Genomic DNA, 17,368 nt, shown 5'->3' on the forward strand with positions numbered 1-17,368 from the left:
GATGGTGGGATCGAGAATGTATGCCGAGTTGTTCTTAATGGCTATGATATCAATTCGCCGAACACTTCCTTGTGTGGCTAGTCCCTGCACCTCTTGACGAAGTGAATACATAAATTCATTTCTGCGCATTATAAGTTTTCCTGTGCAATAGTCTTCTTGATAATATTTATTTTATTTTAGTAGGTTATTTTACGACGCTTTATCAACAGCTTAGGTTATTTAGCGTCTGAATGAGATGAAAGTGATAATGCCGGTGAAATGAGTCCGGTGTCCAACACCGAAAGTTACCCAGCATTTTCTCATATTGGGTTGAGGGAATACCCCGGAAAAAAACCTCAACCAGGTAACTTGCCCCGACCAGGAATCGAACCTGGGCCACCTGGTTTCGCGGCTAGACGCGCTAACCGTTACTCCACAGGTGTGGACGATGATAATATTAAATGTTGAACGTGTGTTCTTCCGACAATCAATTTTTTAGATAAATATTACAAATAAAAATTGGAGCTCTATTTCTTCTCGATTGGAAAAATAATTTGAAGTACAGTAAAATAATAACTGTCTAAAGAATCCAATTATCTATTTACATACATTTAAAACATTTTAATAACATTTATCTACTATTTCACATAAAAATAGTTTGAAAGTCACTGGGCCTTCCTTTTCGAAGCAGAAGACGAAATGCGTTTTCACTAATTCTGGATCATTCCTGTAATTACATTAAAAGTGAGTTTACTTGTTTCGTTTACGAAAATTGCGCATCGATTTTATGCAGCCCTTCACGAGCTGCACTGACTTACCGGCATCAGATGTTCGCTGCAGCTCTGTAGATCACGTGGCTGCCTGCAAGTGTTGAGTGATAAAAACAGGTTACGCGTTTCTTGTAGAAACATAACACAGAAGAGAGTATAGATGTGTTCATTGAAAAAAATAGTTTTTTTTTTAAAAGTGCACGTTTTTATAGGGGCTCCACAGAACCAATACTACAACGAAATTATAAACAAAACAAATCCCGGAAAATTTATTGTAATTGTAGATTTTTCAGGGTACTACGACTTCGATGTTCAAGATGAGGTACATGGCTTCCACTGGCATAGTAATCAGGATACTCTACATCCTTTTATTTATTTATTTATTTATTTATTTATTTATTTAAATCCACCACCAATCCAATTACAGGTGACTTACATAGATACATACACAAAATACATAATAAGAAAAAGAAAAACAAAACAAACAACACAAACGAAAGAAAGAAAATACATAACGGTAATAGATGCTAGAATATAATATTGCAATTAATATAGTGCCAAATGTCAATAGAATGATGCAAAATTATTTAAAAACTAGAGTAAAAACATTATAGTACACTTCTTCATAATTTAAATATCTAAGGAAATACGATTCTTTATAATATTGTATGACATTTTTTAACTGTTAAACTGAAATCTAATTGAGAATCACAGTTTAAAGACAGAGAGTTGTAAGTATTACACATAACAAACAATAGAGAGTTCTTGAAGAAAAGAGTTCTAGGAATGGGAATAACAAAAGGTTGTCTATGACGTAATTTTGTTTCTTTTACATTGAACTGAAGGAATTTAAGAATATCACAGTTATTCAATATACCGCTAACAGTCTCATAGAGTAAAATTTGACTATTTATTAATCGTCGAGATTTTAAAGTTTTATAAGTAAATTCAAAAAGTAACTGATTATATGAAATTTGCTTGTCATAAGACGACACGTGATGTTTTTAAAAATAATAAAAATAACGTACAAATCTTTTCTGTATCCTTTCTATTTGCATCTGATGGGACTGGAACGGAGGTGACCATATTACAGACGCATACTCTAGCTTACTCCTAACTAGAGTTTTATATAGAGTATCAATAATATTTATATTTTTTAATTCTTTTGTATTTCTGATTTTGTTATGGATTATAAAAATTATTCTACAATTAAGTGCCAGTCATTTATTTTTATTTGTTATTACTTAAAGCACGACACAACTGCAGTCCGCATAGGCCTATTTAACTAGGTCTTTGGTACTATGGACAGTTATTGTCACGTAATTATTATGGAGGGGTCTATGAGACCTCTGTTTATTTTATATATTTATAAAATAAGACTTGATTATGTACAAGACCTGCATCATAATGACCATTGATACGTGACTCAGTGTTGCCACTGGCCGAAAATAAAATGTACCAGATTTCTCTGAATATTCTACCAGATTGTGCAAACTTTTTATATAATGTACCAAAATTGTCTCGCTTAAGAGAGAAGTTTTATATCATATTATTATTGAATTTGGTATTCCCAAGAAACTAGTTCGATTAATTAAATTGTGTCTCGGTGAAACGTACAGCAGAGTCCGTATAGGTCAATTTCTGTGAAATGCGTTTCCAATTCACTGTGGGCTAAAGCAAGGAGATGCACTATCACCTTTACTTTTTAATTTTGCTCTAGAGTATGCCATTAGGAAAGTCCAGGATAACAGAGAAGATTTGGGATTGAACGGGTTACATCAGCTTCTTGTCTGTGCGGATGACGTGAATGCGTTAGGAGAAAATCCACAAACGATTAGGAAAAATACGGGAATTTTACTTGAAGCAAGTAAAGAGATAGGTTTGGAAGTAAATCCCGAAAAGACAAAGTATATGATTATGTCTCGTGACGGGAATATTGTACGAAATGGAAATATATTCAATGAAGAGATGGAAAAATTCAAATACCTGGGAGCAACAGTAACATATATAAATGATACTCGGGAGGAAATTAAACACAGAATAAATATGGGAAATGACTGTTATTATTCGGTTGAGAAGCTTTTATCATCCAATCTGTTGTCAAAAAATCTGAAAGTTAGAATTTATGAAACAGTTATATTCTCGGTCGTTCTATATGGTTGTGAAACTTGGACTCTCACTTTGAGAGAGGAACATAGGTTGAGGATGTTTGAGAATAAGGTGCTTAGGAAAATATTTGGGGCTAAGAGGGATGAAGTTACAGGAGAATGGAGAAAGTTACACAACACAGAACTGCACGCATTGCATTCTTCACCTGACATAATTAGGAACATTAAATCCAGACGTTTGAGATGGGCAGGGCATGTAGCACGTATGGGCGAATCCAGAACTGCATATAGAGTGTTAGTTGGGAGGCCAGAGGGAAAAAGACCTTTGGCGAAGCCGAGACGTAGGTGGGAAGATAATATTAAAATGGATTTGAGGGAGTTGGGATATGATGATAGAGACTGGATTAATCTTGCTCAGAATAGGGACCAATGGCGGGCTTTTGTGAGGGCGGCAATGAAACTCCGGATTCCTTAAAAGCCAGTGAATACCAAAATTGTACCAGCCCAATATGGTCGTGAAGACATAAACAAATTACAAATACAGCAAAAAGAGCATGAATATATTTACATAGAGCTAACATAGACAAAGAAGGCTACGAAAATAAGGAATACATGTCGATGGCTGAGAACCAGACTGTTCTAAGTCCAACTTTTTGTAAGAAAGAAATTTGTGTTTCATTGTGTTCCAGTTCTTGTCTGCCTATATGAATCGAACAAAATTGTAAATATCCCTCTCCATAAGGTTCCTGGGAAGTTGTTCCAAATTGTTTCATGAAGCTTTAAATGTCAGAAGCTTAAACTAACTCTCCTGAAAAAAAAAAAATATATTAAACTGGACTTGGAATAGCCTGAATCTGGGCCATCGATATATCTGCAAACATGTTTTATTTTAACAAAGAAAACCACAAACATTAAAAAAAAACTCACAAACTTTATTTATTTTTTTTTTAATATTGATGATAACCATTCCTGAACAATACACAATAATTGGAATAGATTGGTAATCATACAAACGTTGCCAAAGTTGCTAAAATATTTAAGACACTGGAATAGCAACTATACATTACGACAAATACTATATTGTGAATTATAGCAAAAAAGAAAAAAAAACAAATGGTAACTTGGTACAATACATAGAATTAAGACAAATGACATCATACTACATCAGTCAAGTCTTGCTTTTGCAACAGTGGCAGTTATCGTAGTAATCTACGACAACAATGGCCAATGGGTCAATAGGTTAACGAAAGAAAATAAAACTTCAATACTAGTTTCTAATTATTTACATTCTCTGTTAATGTGTTGACCTTGAAGTGGGCTGTAAATCTGATTATCGGCTGCCGATAATAATCACAGCGTTGGTACTACCAACTTGGTAGCAATCAATAATTTTTTTCAAATTTATTAAAGTCAGTTATAATAATGTCTGTTTTCATACTAAAAAAAAACAGAAGAAAGTACAGATTGTACCAAATACTTTAAAATTGTACCAAAAACGTAGTTGTACGTACCAAGGTGCAGAACACTTAAAATTGTACCAGATCCGTACAATTGTACCGAAAGTGGTAACACTGACTTGACTACAGAATATTATAATATGTAAATTTAAGACTTTTGAAAATTTAAATAGTCTAAAACGTTTACAAACAATAGAAATAACGAAAAAATGCAGTAATGACTTACTGATTTTGGAACGTTTTCATTTTTAAACTTGTTAAGGGAACCAGGTAGTGACTTAGTGCATTTTTCTCTGAAACTACTTAATCAATTTACATGAAATTTTTACAGTGTTTTCTGCAGCCTGTGTTCTATATAGTAGACCTACGGGTTAAGAATATCACACACATAACACGAGAAAAAATATATATGCATGGACATAAATTGCAAAAAATGTTTTAAAAAGTTCAATATTTTTTCTGTTTCACTAGTGGTGAAATATTTAACTAAATTTTGCTTTAGAATTTACAATATACAATACTAGATATCCTTAAAAAATGCAAGGTATATGAGTGAAGATAGTAGCAAGTAATGTGCACCTGAAGAATGAGGTACACTTAGCAAACTGGGAAAAAAAGGTTATCAGTTAGGGCCCTTCTTTTTCACTTGGATACGAAACTAATTAGTTGTGTTTAGCCTCAGTAAATTTAGAATTATTAATTGTATAAGCATATTATTCCATTCCGAACACTAAAAGCCTAGAAATATTGAACTAAACTTTTATATTTAAAATGTTTAATCGCACGGGCATCACTACTCACTCCCCTTAAACGATTATCATGTTTTATATTGCCAAAATAATAAGAATTCAGAATATAATGCTGATATTTATTACATTTCAACGTGTCGGTGAACAATTTTGTTCAATTATTGTTCAATTTTATAAAAAGGAAAATATTTACTGTATAAAAACGTTCTTTTTTTTCCTCCAGTTTTCTTTTTTTATTATCGAGCACAACACTTTTTATAACACTCCTTCATAGAAACATTCAACCTTCTTGCAAACACTTCACACAAATTATCCTCGAGTACTTCAAGCAAATAGAAACTCCACATCGAGAGCATGGATATTTATCTTTGTCTTCAAACGTGGAAATCAGTTGCCTAGAAGGTCTTACCGTTTTCGCCTTGTTTACATGTAGAGATGACAGTTACACCACACAACAATCCGAAAAATTAAAAGAAGTAACGAAAACATGTGTGTGAATTACACTCACGCAACTATAGGCCAGCCAAGTTTCGATTACCGACGGCAGGAGTCTGAACTACTGAGCTCATTGCATGTTTCCTGTTTGTAGCGATAGGAGCGACCTCATCTTCAATCGGTAATAAGAAGTTGGTGGGCCTATATTGTAGTACGTCTGAGAGACCGCTTCAAACAAACTGAACTGATTATCAAGGAAACATGCTTTTTATTTATGGACCTTGTGATGACAATGCTTTGGCTTATATATTATTTTATGTACTTCGGTGCATTAAAATAATATATATGATATGCGTAAATTACTTCGTGATTTAAGAAGGCGCTTATTCCGTCGGATCCTGGCCAACTAGTCACTCATGACGAGTGCACCTCAGCACATGTGTGGACTTCAGCCCTTCGTTCATAGACATCTATGAAGTAGTGCAGAGGGCGGCCACTAGAGGGAACCCAAGAGTTGGAACTTAAACTGAGACGATTCTGTCCGACACCGGGATGGGTAGGTATCCGGCGTGGCTTAGTGGATAAAGCATCAGCACGTAGAGCTGAAAACCCGGGTTCAAATCCTGGTGCCGGAGAGAGTTTTTCTTCGTTCTATTACTCTTTCATCGTATAATGCTTTGGCTGTTATTGTGGAATACACACGACGTTTTCCCAATTCAAAGATTTCATCTAGCTGTGTGTATTCCTGTATTCACCGGGTGTTATCTGAAACTGGGAAGCTACCAAGTGTTTCATCAGGCTACCTCATATGAATTTATAATTCATGGGATTCATAAGAAGAGCAACCATAATTTATTTTCTGTAATTTTTTGTTTTCTTACTGAGTTTGTAATTAATTATGAAAAGAACTTATTGCAGATACAGTATTTTAACATAGGGGAGAGTAGGGAAAAGTGGAACGGATTTTGATATCATCTAATCCTGTCTTTGTGTTAAGTTGTATCACAAAGTTTTTATATACAAACTAAACGTTATACATCTGTCAACATTTAAACACAAAAATAGTCTTATAATGAATGAAGACAATAAAGTAATTAGAAAAATAAGAGAACCCTGTAATTTTCCACTTTACCCTCACCAAGAGGGCATAGTGGAAACTCGGAGAGGGCAAAGTGGAAATTACATAACATACTATATAAATGAAAATAGTGTTTAAGATACGTAAAACATAAAATAATTGTCCATATTTAAAACATTTTCAAGCACTGCAGTTATCAAATAGGCTAGCCTACATAGTCTGGAGATTAATATCAGCACAAAGTTAATGAGTCCAGTCTTTGCATTTACAACACATGATCTAGTCTTCCGATAGTGGGTCAGAATATTGCTCTCCACAGCCCAAACAGAAAACATCTTGCTACCTAGGCGTGTGGTTTAGTTTACTGGCGGCATCGTCTTACCGGCCTTCGTTTTCACTCCTTTGCCGCCAGTTTCCCATCTGCTTCTCGCGGACTGCCTTCTTAAATGGAAATATCAGTATTTCAGTTTTCTGACAACGTCGTTTTCGGTTTTTTCACCAGTCTGAAGCAGTACGGTTAGGCTTAATTTGGGGAGTGGAGCAATATCTTCTGGTGTCACATGAGGCTGCACATTCGATGTTCCACACTTTACTGGGTTGAAAAGCATCTATCTATGTATTCTCCTGCTTCATTGGGAGACCTATCTTCGCAAAGAATAGCTTATCAATGGAACTACTAAGCTGTAATAGTTCTTCTGGAATTTGTCTACTGCAACTTCAAAATTCGTCTTGAATGGCTTGTGAACTGCAACATCGACAGGCTGCAGCTTGTGTGTTGTGTGTGAAGGAACCGACAAGATTATGATACCAATTTCTGAAGAGAATTCAAGAGCTTGCAATGACTGGTGAGAAGTATGATCGTCAAGAACCAACAACACTGGCTTTTCTTGGTTAGGTCTGACAATTTCTGCAAAAGTTTCAACCAGTGCAAAAAAATTATCTGCATTGATCCAGCCAGACTTTGAGCACCAATTGAAGCAGGATTGCTGGGTAACTTTCGGCGTTGGACCTCACTCATTTCGCCATCATTAATTCATATATCAATGATATCATCATTATTGATACCATATCCTGGGTTCAGTTCATGGTGCAATGTGCTGTACTTGTACAATACGGCCGTTCGGTCGGCCACCCAATCATTCACAGAATAAGAGTGGTAAGTACAATAAGCCTCAGGTAGCAGTGTAAGCCTTCGGGTCCCTCCTCCGTAGAACAGGAAAAAAACGTAAACTATAAGCCAAATGCATTAACTATCTTGCAATTACATATTAGGAGGAAATCCAGACTCTATGAGTGAATTCCAAACTACATGGGCAAAGTGGAAAGTTCACTCTTTCAGTTTCCAGTTTGCCCTCCACGTGGGTTGCAGGTTAGATGTGGTTGTATCTTGCCAAATGAATTTTTAGAAAAAAAAAATTAGCCATCACAACTTCTTCCCAACACTTGTAACTGTCCTTTAAACATTAATAATAAAATCAGATGTTATATATATGGCGGATGCCTACAGATTACTTACCATAAACAAATAATTTCTTGCGGCTCGTTTCATTGTAATCACAATTCCACCATGTACAGCGATACTAGCGCTGTGCGGCTAAATAGAAACATACATACCACTATACGCTTTGACTATTATACTGAATAGTACTGCTTTCTGTTGTTGTAAGAGCATAACAACGATTTTCCACTTTGCCCTCCCCTTCCACTTTGCCCTCGGCTCCCCTACCTACATACATACATACATACAAACATACATACATAGATACATACATACATACATACATACATACATACATACATACATACATACATACATACATACATACATACATACATACATACATAATGTGTTTTGAAGTGTCATTTTTATTTTAATATGTGTGATCTTTTGGAGAGTAGTTGGATATAATCATAGGTGGGGGGGGGGGAGGACCTACAAAGTAGGACTTGTTTTAGGTACAAAGCACGTACGGTCAGAAGATCCGTGCATTGGAGTTTAGAGAAAATTATGATAATATAAAAGCTGTATGTATAATATTACTCAATTACATACATACATACATGCATGCATGCATACATACATACATACATACATACATACATACATACATACATACATACATACATACATACATACATACGTCCACATCTGTGGAGTAAAGGCTAGCGCGTCTGGCCGCGAAACCAGGTGGCCCGGGTTCGAATCCCGGTCGGGACAAGTTACCTGGTTGAGGTTTTTTTCGGGGTTTTCCCTCAACCCAATATGAGCAAATGCTGGGTAACTTTCGGTGCTGGACTCCGGACTCATTTCACCGGTATTATCACCTTCATCTCATTCAGACGCTAAATAACCTAAGCTGTTGACAAAGCATCGTAAAATAACCTACTAAAAATACACACATACGTCTTACAGAAACAGGCACATAACACAACAATAGTGATTGCTTCCTTTCTTGGTAGCTTACGCAAGTACACGTGTGGTAGCTTACGCAAGTACACGTGGATAGTAGTCTCATGATGTCCCTGTACTAGCAGCCAGTCTCTTGTATAGAATGTGTTTGAAAATTCGGATTGTGTGTGATGTGGCTGGGTCAAAAAGAATAACTTAAAAAGGCGTGTAATACAATTTGATGTGCATTGTGCTAAAACATATGGTGTTATTCCCAGCGGAAACATAACCATACAGAGCACGAGAGTTGAGAAAAAGCGCAGCTTGCTGTACGACGTGCCGCTGCGGATGTCTCTCAAGAAAGTAAAACGAGAAAAAAAAATCTTGTTGAGAAGTTAAAAGTATAATAAGAGAAGCAAGTTGTTTACGAGTCCCTCTCGGCGCTATCGACCTTTGCTGAACAAGACTGCCATATATTGCTTCCTCGGCGTACGTTTATTTCACTGCCCGGACTATTTCGGATACAAATGGCGCAGCTTGGAATTCCTTTCTTCAGTACAAATGCGACAATTGGAAGGATTGCTACTTATTTAGTGGCGCTATTGAACTGGAAACCATTGAGAAATAAAAAGAAATAGAAAGGGGGGCTGTGTTACTAGACTAACCGTGAATGACAGATTAGGCCTATTATGGCCATATAAAACCGCTTGGAATGGTGGATCTTGATGTTTTTACTAGATTCATAGATTGTAATCTGCAAATGGGTTTATTGCATACCAAGTTGAAGTGGTTATCACTGTAAATAGCAATACAGGGCCGGGCATGAGAGCGGCTCCGTATAGCCGACCAGAGCCGCTCTCGCTCCGCAAGGCAAGCCGGAGCAGAACGCTCACGCAGTGGCGGACTCAAATTACAGCTACCTTCCCTGCATTAATATAACAAGAGCCACGGTTGTTCTAGTCATTCAGTCTGTCAGTACATAATAGTTTATAAGGATATTACATCAATCCATTGTACAGTACAGAATTTATAACACTCTTATTAATTTAATGGAATAAACTTCGCTGTATGCACACACACAAATCATTAGGCTTATTTACATAACCATACGCACAGTGCTTTAACAATTACATAAAGGTAGACTATCAATAATATAAACATAAAGGATTACAATAATATATAATATAATATAATATAATAGCCTATAATATAACATAATATGTAACTGGATATGATATGATATGATATGATATGATATGATATGATATGATATGATATGATATGATATGATATGATATGATATGATATATGATATATCATAAACTGTAATATGTTACTATACTATGATATAACATAATACTTATATAAAGAATTATATATTACTACATGTATTTTAACTTATAATGCAATATAAATATGATATAGATACTCTAATATAATGTACCTGAAAAACATTTTCTTTAAGTTATATTAATTTATGGCGTTCATTACCAACATATTTGTCATATTCAGTAGCATGTTGTAAAGAATAATGCCGTTGGATATTGAACTTCTTAATCAGTTGGAGTGTTTGAATGACGTACAGTATACATACATCACAGCGCTCGGAAGAACCGCTCTTTAAAGCACACGGCGCTCATTTGTCAGAATCACGTAATGTGCCCAGCCCTGGCTTAATACATGCAAATTGAGGAGGTCAGAACAACAGTGGTCTAAGCCACTTTTTTAAAAATGTAGAAAAATCAAGTTAAAATTATGTAATTGTAGTTTTTCCTAGAATTCGAAAAATCAAATTTTGTTGGTAGTGGTGTGTTGTGTGATGCTTAGTCAACTTAACTACTAATACTATGTTATATAATCTTCTATTAAAAAGTTTTAGATATATTATAGATTTTATGATGATCCTACAACACTTTTTCTCCGTTAGACCATTGTTACACTGAAATCTGTTCGCGTGTAAGAAAGCACAAGAAATTTGTTGGAATAAATGTTGGGCATTGTAATGAAAAACTGTTTAATTCTAAGAGTTTCGTGTAAGTTTTACACTGAGTTTTTCACATTAATTTTCAATTATTGAGGAGCTCAGTGCCAGAGGGATTAATCCCAAATGTATTGCATAATTTTTGTGGCTTTTAGATAGCTAATGTTATATTTTTATCTGATTTAAAAATTTATAAAAAGAGATATTTCACCTCTCGTCTACATCCAGTGAAGTTATAGAAATTCTTTCCTGTAGTGTGAAATTATTTTTCTCAGATTTTGTCATTTGTGGAATAGTCCTTTTGACAGTACACTGGTTATTATTATTATTATTATTATTATTATTATTATTATTATTATTATTATTATTATTATTATTATTATTCTATACATAATCAGGTTAGTCAAAGAGGCCTTCATCATCCTCCACATTTTCTATTTGAGCTTCCCCAGTCCTACTTTAAGAAATCACTGTATTATACTATAATGGATGTTGAGCAGCATAACATATTTCGAAATGTCACAAATATCCTTAGCTTAATTTGGATTTATTGGCCTTCGTTTGCAATATTCTTGTGTAGATAAAGAGTGTGTTTATCTTTTATCTTTAGTCGTTTACATAAGTATTCACGTGACTCGATACTGTCTTCTCATTGGCTGTTTGGTGTTGGACCAACGTAACACCTATTTGCATAATGTAAATTGCCATCAGAAAAGCAATTCTAAATAATATTTTTACTTTAAAGCTACTGTGAAATAAGTTGAAAATGCTTTTCATTTGGAGAATGCTGTTTTTGCATCTTGCATGTGGATTTTGCTAACTTTGCATTTGAGACTGACTTTGCCCCATTTTGATTATTGCGATTCCTTGCTAACTAATGTAAGTTCACTCTTAGCTGAGAGACTACAACGTGTTCATAATGTGTGCATACGATTCATCTGCAATACTCGTAAATTTGACCATATAACACCTTCCCTCCAGTTATTTTCATGGGTGCGTCTGAAGGAACGAAGAACAATACGTTCACTGTCTCTTCTGTTTAGAATCATGCATTCTTCTACTCCGAATTATCTGTTATCGCGCTTTCAATTTCTTACAACTCTTCGAAACCGACATCAAGCACTTCTTTCTATCCCTCATCCTAGAACGTCTTTATACTCATCTTCCTATACTGGAATTCGTTACCTAATGTCGTCAGGGACTGTCGGACTTTATCACAATTCAAAATTAAATTGGAAAATTTGTCTTAGTTAATGTTTTTAGGTATTGCTATAAGTATTGATTTGTGTGTTTTTTTTTAAATCTAGATTAAAATTGCAAATTTCTTGTTTATGTTAGTTAATTAGTTATGATACAATTAATTATGATACGTAATCATTCATTTAAAGTTTCTGTGACTGCAACCTGTGTATATTTTTCTGTGGCTTACTTTGTTTATAGTGTTTCTCTCTCTCTCTCTCTCTCTTTATTTTTTGTGTAGCTTTGTTTTGTATGTAGTGTATTTTTTCTGTTTATTTCTGTTATTGTATTTGTATTCCTGGTGTTGTGGAAGAGAAGGCCTGATGGCCTTAACTACACCAGAATAAATAAATAAATAAATAAATAAATAAATAAATAAATAAATAAATAAATAAATAAATAAATAAATAAATAAATAAATAAATAAATTTCCAGGTTTATGGCGGAGCTCTACATTTATTTCTTTGCTTGACTTTGTTTATAGTGTTTTTTCTCTCTCTCTCTCTCTTTATTTTTTATGTAGCTTTGTTTTGTATGTAGTGTATTTTTTTCTGTTTATTTCTGTTATTGTATTTGTATTCCTGGTGTTGTGGAAGAGAAGGCCTGATGGCCTTAACTACACCAGAATAAATAAATAAATAAATAAATAAATAAATAAATAAATTTCCAGGTTTATGGCAGAGCTCTACATTTATTTCTTTGCTTGAAATTTAAATTTGGATTATTACAAACAATACGTTTTTGTCATAACAAGGTGTACTCCAAATATATCTTTTCACATATTCAACACGTTGAAGGTTTTATTGTTCAACTTGCTAACACAATATAGAGATAAGAATGTATGTAATTTTCTACACACACAATTCTTACTATTCTTCCTTAGTTAACACACATAGTCATCGTCATTGCTTCCTCACTAAGTAAATAGGACGGAGTGTTTTAATTAGTCCTCGACAGTTGTCATCATAGCATGGTATGTAGGTTATGAAATTTAATACTATCTATCATAAATCTAAAGTGGTCTTCTGAAATAAAGAATGGACAATATTTCTAGGCACAATACGGGAAAATATAAGTAACATACTGTGTTCTAGTGTCAATCTTATGGTTCAGTTATTTCTCTTGATTTGATCGACAAATGAACTGGAAGGTGGAGGGAAATTTATGGCTGCCAAATCGGCTCATGTCTTAAATTGTTTATATAGGATGTATCCAGGGTGGAAGCATTAACTGACCAAAATGGATGGTGGACCGCTTATTGAAGTATATGTTTTTACTTAATTTTTTGTGTTGTCATCAGGTACTGATGCGCCAAAACTTCTGACGACGCGGAAAAAATCCGAACCACTACTGTAGATCGACTAACATCATCTAGCTGACTTTCACCCAACTGGTAAGTCCCAACTTGTCCTTATTAGTTTGTTGAATTTCTCTCCGGTGTCTGCAGTGTTGTCACCTATTCTCGATTATGTAGTAGTCGACGAAACATAGTTTTCACCAACCTTAACTTAATGATGATTTTATCTGACGCAGTCACAGTAACTGACGCAATCATGAGAATAGTACTCTAGTTGCAAGTAGCTTGACACTTCCAAGCCCCAGTTGGTAGGTGATAAGACTGCTCTAGCGCTCAATTTTCTAGGTCAAAGCCACAGAAATTTTGGTAGTAGGCCTACAGTAATTTATTCCTTTACTTACTGAAACCTCATTAAGTCATTGGTTATCCTGTGATAATAGAATGATGTACATACTAGCCTATTCATATAAGTGAACAAAATATAGAGTTATTGTGCATAAATAAATAAATAAATAAATAATAAATAAATAATAAATACATAAATAAATACAAAAATAAATATTTATAGAAACGTTACTGATTTTTTAAAAGCAGATAATGTAGAGCATGTTGTATGTGCGAAATTCTTGCCAGTCGATTGTGTCTGAATGTGCAGTATATTCGACTGCTATATGTTTTACGATTTCTCACAACATTCCTAATTTCTGAAAGTACTGCATGTGTAGTATTGGCGTTTATAATCTCGAGTCTTACAAACTTTCCCCCGAGACTATCAAATCCTCCAGTTTCAGAAAATACATTGCCTTCCTTCATCTAGACCAGTGGTCGTCAGCACTCGCTGCAATTTGCAAAGGGTACGCGGTGCTGTCCCGTGTGCACTGTCGTGCAACAGGGACAGATAGAGTACATACCCGCTAGCAGCTACGGAGTGCACCCTAGTGCACTGCGTTTTCCGCGGGTAACAGAGACTAGCCCCAGCGTGCTCTGTGCTGACGACCCCTGATCTAGACAAACGAGGATTATTCATATGCATCTTTCTTCTCAAATGCTGCTGGATTTTACCACACACGTGTAAACATGTTTTGTTTCTAGTTTCCGCCATTATTATTATTATTATTATTATTATTATTATTATTATTATTATTATTATTATTATTATTAGTACTATTATTACTAGTTCTGATTCGGCTAAACTGGAAAATATTCAAAGGAAATTTATTTCATTATGTTCGCACAGATTCCTACGTAATAACTCAGGGTATAACTATGATAAAAAATACGAGCACTTTAAATGTCGAAGCCTGTATGCCAGACGTCATGATCTCGATTACTTATTCTTATGTAAGGTCCTTAAATGTGACATTAATTGTCAATCTTTCTTAAACAGTGTCAGCCTTCGTATTCCTATGAAGGACCTGAGACATCGCAAACTCTTCTATATTAGAAATTCTAAATCTTCCTCGCCGGTCTCCAGATGTATTAAACATGCTAACTTACATGTAGGCGATTTCGATCAATTCAATGTATAGAAGTATTAGAATATGGCAGTGTCTTTGCTAATATTATTTGCATAATCCTTATACACAAATTGGTAGTAAGAATCAACTCCTATCCCTAATATTTTTAGTATTAATTCTTGTAAATTAATTATTGTAATCTATGTTCTTTATTTTGTTGTTAACTCAAGTATTTAGTTTGTACCATAGTTGTTCATTTTAATGTATTAATTGTATCACTGTGCTAGACTTTTATTGGCCAATGGCTGTTGTCCACCACATAAATATCAATAAATAAATAAATAAATATTTTTATTATTATTGTTATTATTATTATTATTATTATTATTATTATTATTATTATTATCACCGTCATCATCATTATTAATGTCAGCTTCTGAACTTCGTATAGACGTAATAAACCTAAGAATTTTTGGGTGGATTCTAAACCACGAGGAGTTGAACCGAATTGTTTAGAGAATACCAGTCTCATAGCCTCCATATCTTTTTGGTACGAAGCTACCAGAGTATAGAGCTGTACCCAGGCCTCTTTCACGTGTGCAAATATTACTTCAAGGAGCTAAGAATTCAGTGTACGAGCAGCAACCCACTTACGTGATCTCTCCCTTACATACACAAAGTGCCTTACAATTTTATTTTCTCTCGGGAGCTGCAGCCAAACGAACCATATATTAGGTCCTTCAGCGATTTACTGCAAAGAAAATAAAAGGCGATGGGAAAATTGGACTGAGGAGATAAAAAAAGGGGGTGAAGAGGAAGACGGGGATGGGACGTGGCAGATAGAAGAGAGAGCTTCTGTTGACAAGCGGACGTCGCGATCTGTGCAATGAGCTGTGTGTAAACAAGTAACTAGCACGTTTTACCCTAGTTCATTGGCAGCAAGACTTTATGCCCAGTTTCTCGTTTGGCTCCTTATACTATGCAAACAGTCCTTTGACGTAACTTGATTTCACCACGACGCTACGCTACAAAAAGCTTTCAAAGCTTATAGCAGCAAACATTCTAATTCTACTTCGCTATAACTGCTAAAATAAAATATTTTAAAGTGAAACATTAACTAAACTCATCAAAAGGTAGCCTGTTTTAATTCAAAAAAACGCGCACATTAGAAATAGAATAGAAGCTAGGGCACATTAGAATAGCTTCAACATTTCCATTTTACTAGTTTCCAAATTAGACGAAATTTTCAATCTTTAAACTTTATTTATAGAATTATTAACAATAAGTTGCACTTCGTTGGTTTATTTTATTACTAGTGGCTTGTGCAGCAAATACTACAAAGTAAGTCCATAAGAAGTTCAAATAAAAATTGTTCAGATTTCTTTTCAATGAAGAATACCAGACATTTTGAAAATTATTTGCTTCCATAATAGTGAAACATACTCCCTCTGAATGTTTTTTTATGCCAAATATTTTTCCTTGAACCTGTCCTTCTTCAGTTCTTGAGTTTCAATGCGAAATCGCAAGTAACAATGTCAGGACGATCAGTGAGTTTTTCATGTGGGAGTAATGCAGTAGCTATTTCAGGTCATTGCGTATTGTAGGTGAAAGTTAAGAAAATGTAAAGTTTGTCATGCTTTGAACAAAAGACTTAGCTTCTTGGTATAGCTGCTGCATGTTTCGTGAACTACCCTGAAATGTAGAGGGCAGAATCACTTTTTCCCACTAAGAGATGTTGCTGAGGTGATCAAGAGACTACAAAATCTTGTAGGCCTCTTATTTTATCAGTAAGTAATACCTTTTGGTCTTTTCTTAGGAACTATAATTTTTGCGCTTCCTCCAGACAATGCTGGTCTACCAAATATTGCTGGATTAATTTGTGTAACAATGAAAGTTATCCCGTATATTTTCTGTAATCTAGGCTGTTGTGAGGAATCTATTGCTGAGATGCGGAAAATGAGGCGAATGATATGTCAGAGTTGTAGAATCTTATATGCGCCCTAAATAAAATTGTCCATTGTAAATCGTTAGCAGTTTCATTGTTTCATTCATTGCTGGTTGCAGGAAATAAACTTACTCATCACAGTAGCAAGAAGTGAAATGCCCTGCTATTTTCCCTACAACAAAATATGCTTGGCAGCGACCACAAATCTCATCGATTAAACCAAAAAATATGAATTAATTTTGATATAGTTTAAAGACGCAGCTAAAATAGGAAGCATGACTCAATTACTACCAAGGAAAATTAGAAAATCAGACATATAAATATCTATATCACACTGTCATTAAATATATGAAAAAGACCCACACTACTTGATTAATAGCTATTAAAGTATTTCATGTTTAATAACAATATTGTTACCTTACATAAGTTTTATAATTTTCAGTAACATATATATAGCCGTTACTCAGTAAATTATAGAAATGAA

General features: G+C 34.6%; 1 long non-coding RNA gene across 1 annotated transcript in view; it reads left to right on the top strand.

Moving 5' to 3' along the window:
* LOC138691218 (uncharacterized) overlaps positions 1-17,368 on the top strand; it is a 1,067,443-nt gene that overhangs the window by 529,002 nt on the left and 521,073 nt on the right. Inside the window, exon 3 of the long non-coding RNA XR_011329767.1 lies at positions 13,486-13,578. This is a non-coding gene — a long non-coding RNA (uncharacterized lncRNA). The remainder of the gene's footprint in view (positions 1-13,485; positions 13,579-17,368) is intronic.

This window comes from Periplaneta americana, chromosome 16 (genome assembly GCF_040183065.1).
Source record: "Periplaneta americana isolate PAMFEO1 chromosome 16, P.americana_PAMFEO1_priV1, whole genome shotgun sequence".
NCBI classification, from domain to species: Eukaryota; Metazoa; Arthropoda; class Insecta; order Blattodea; family Blattidae; genus Periplaneta; species Periplaneta americana.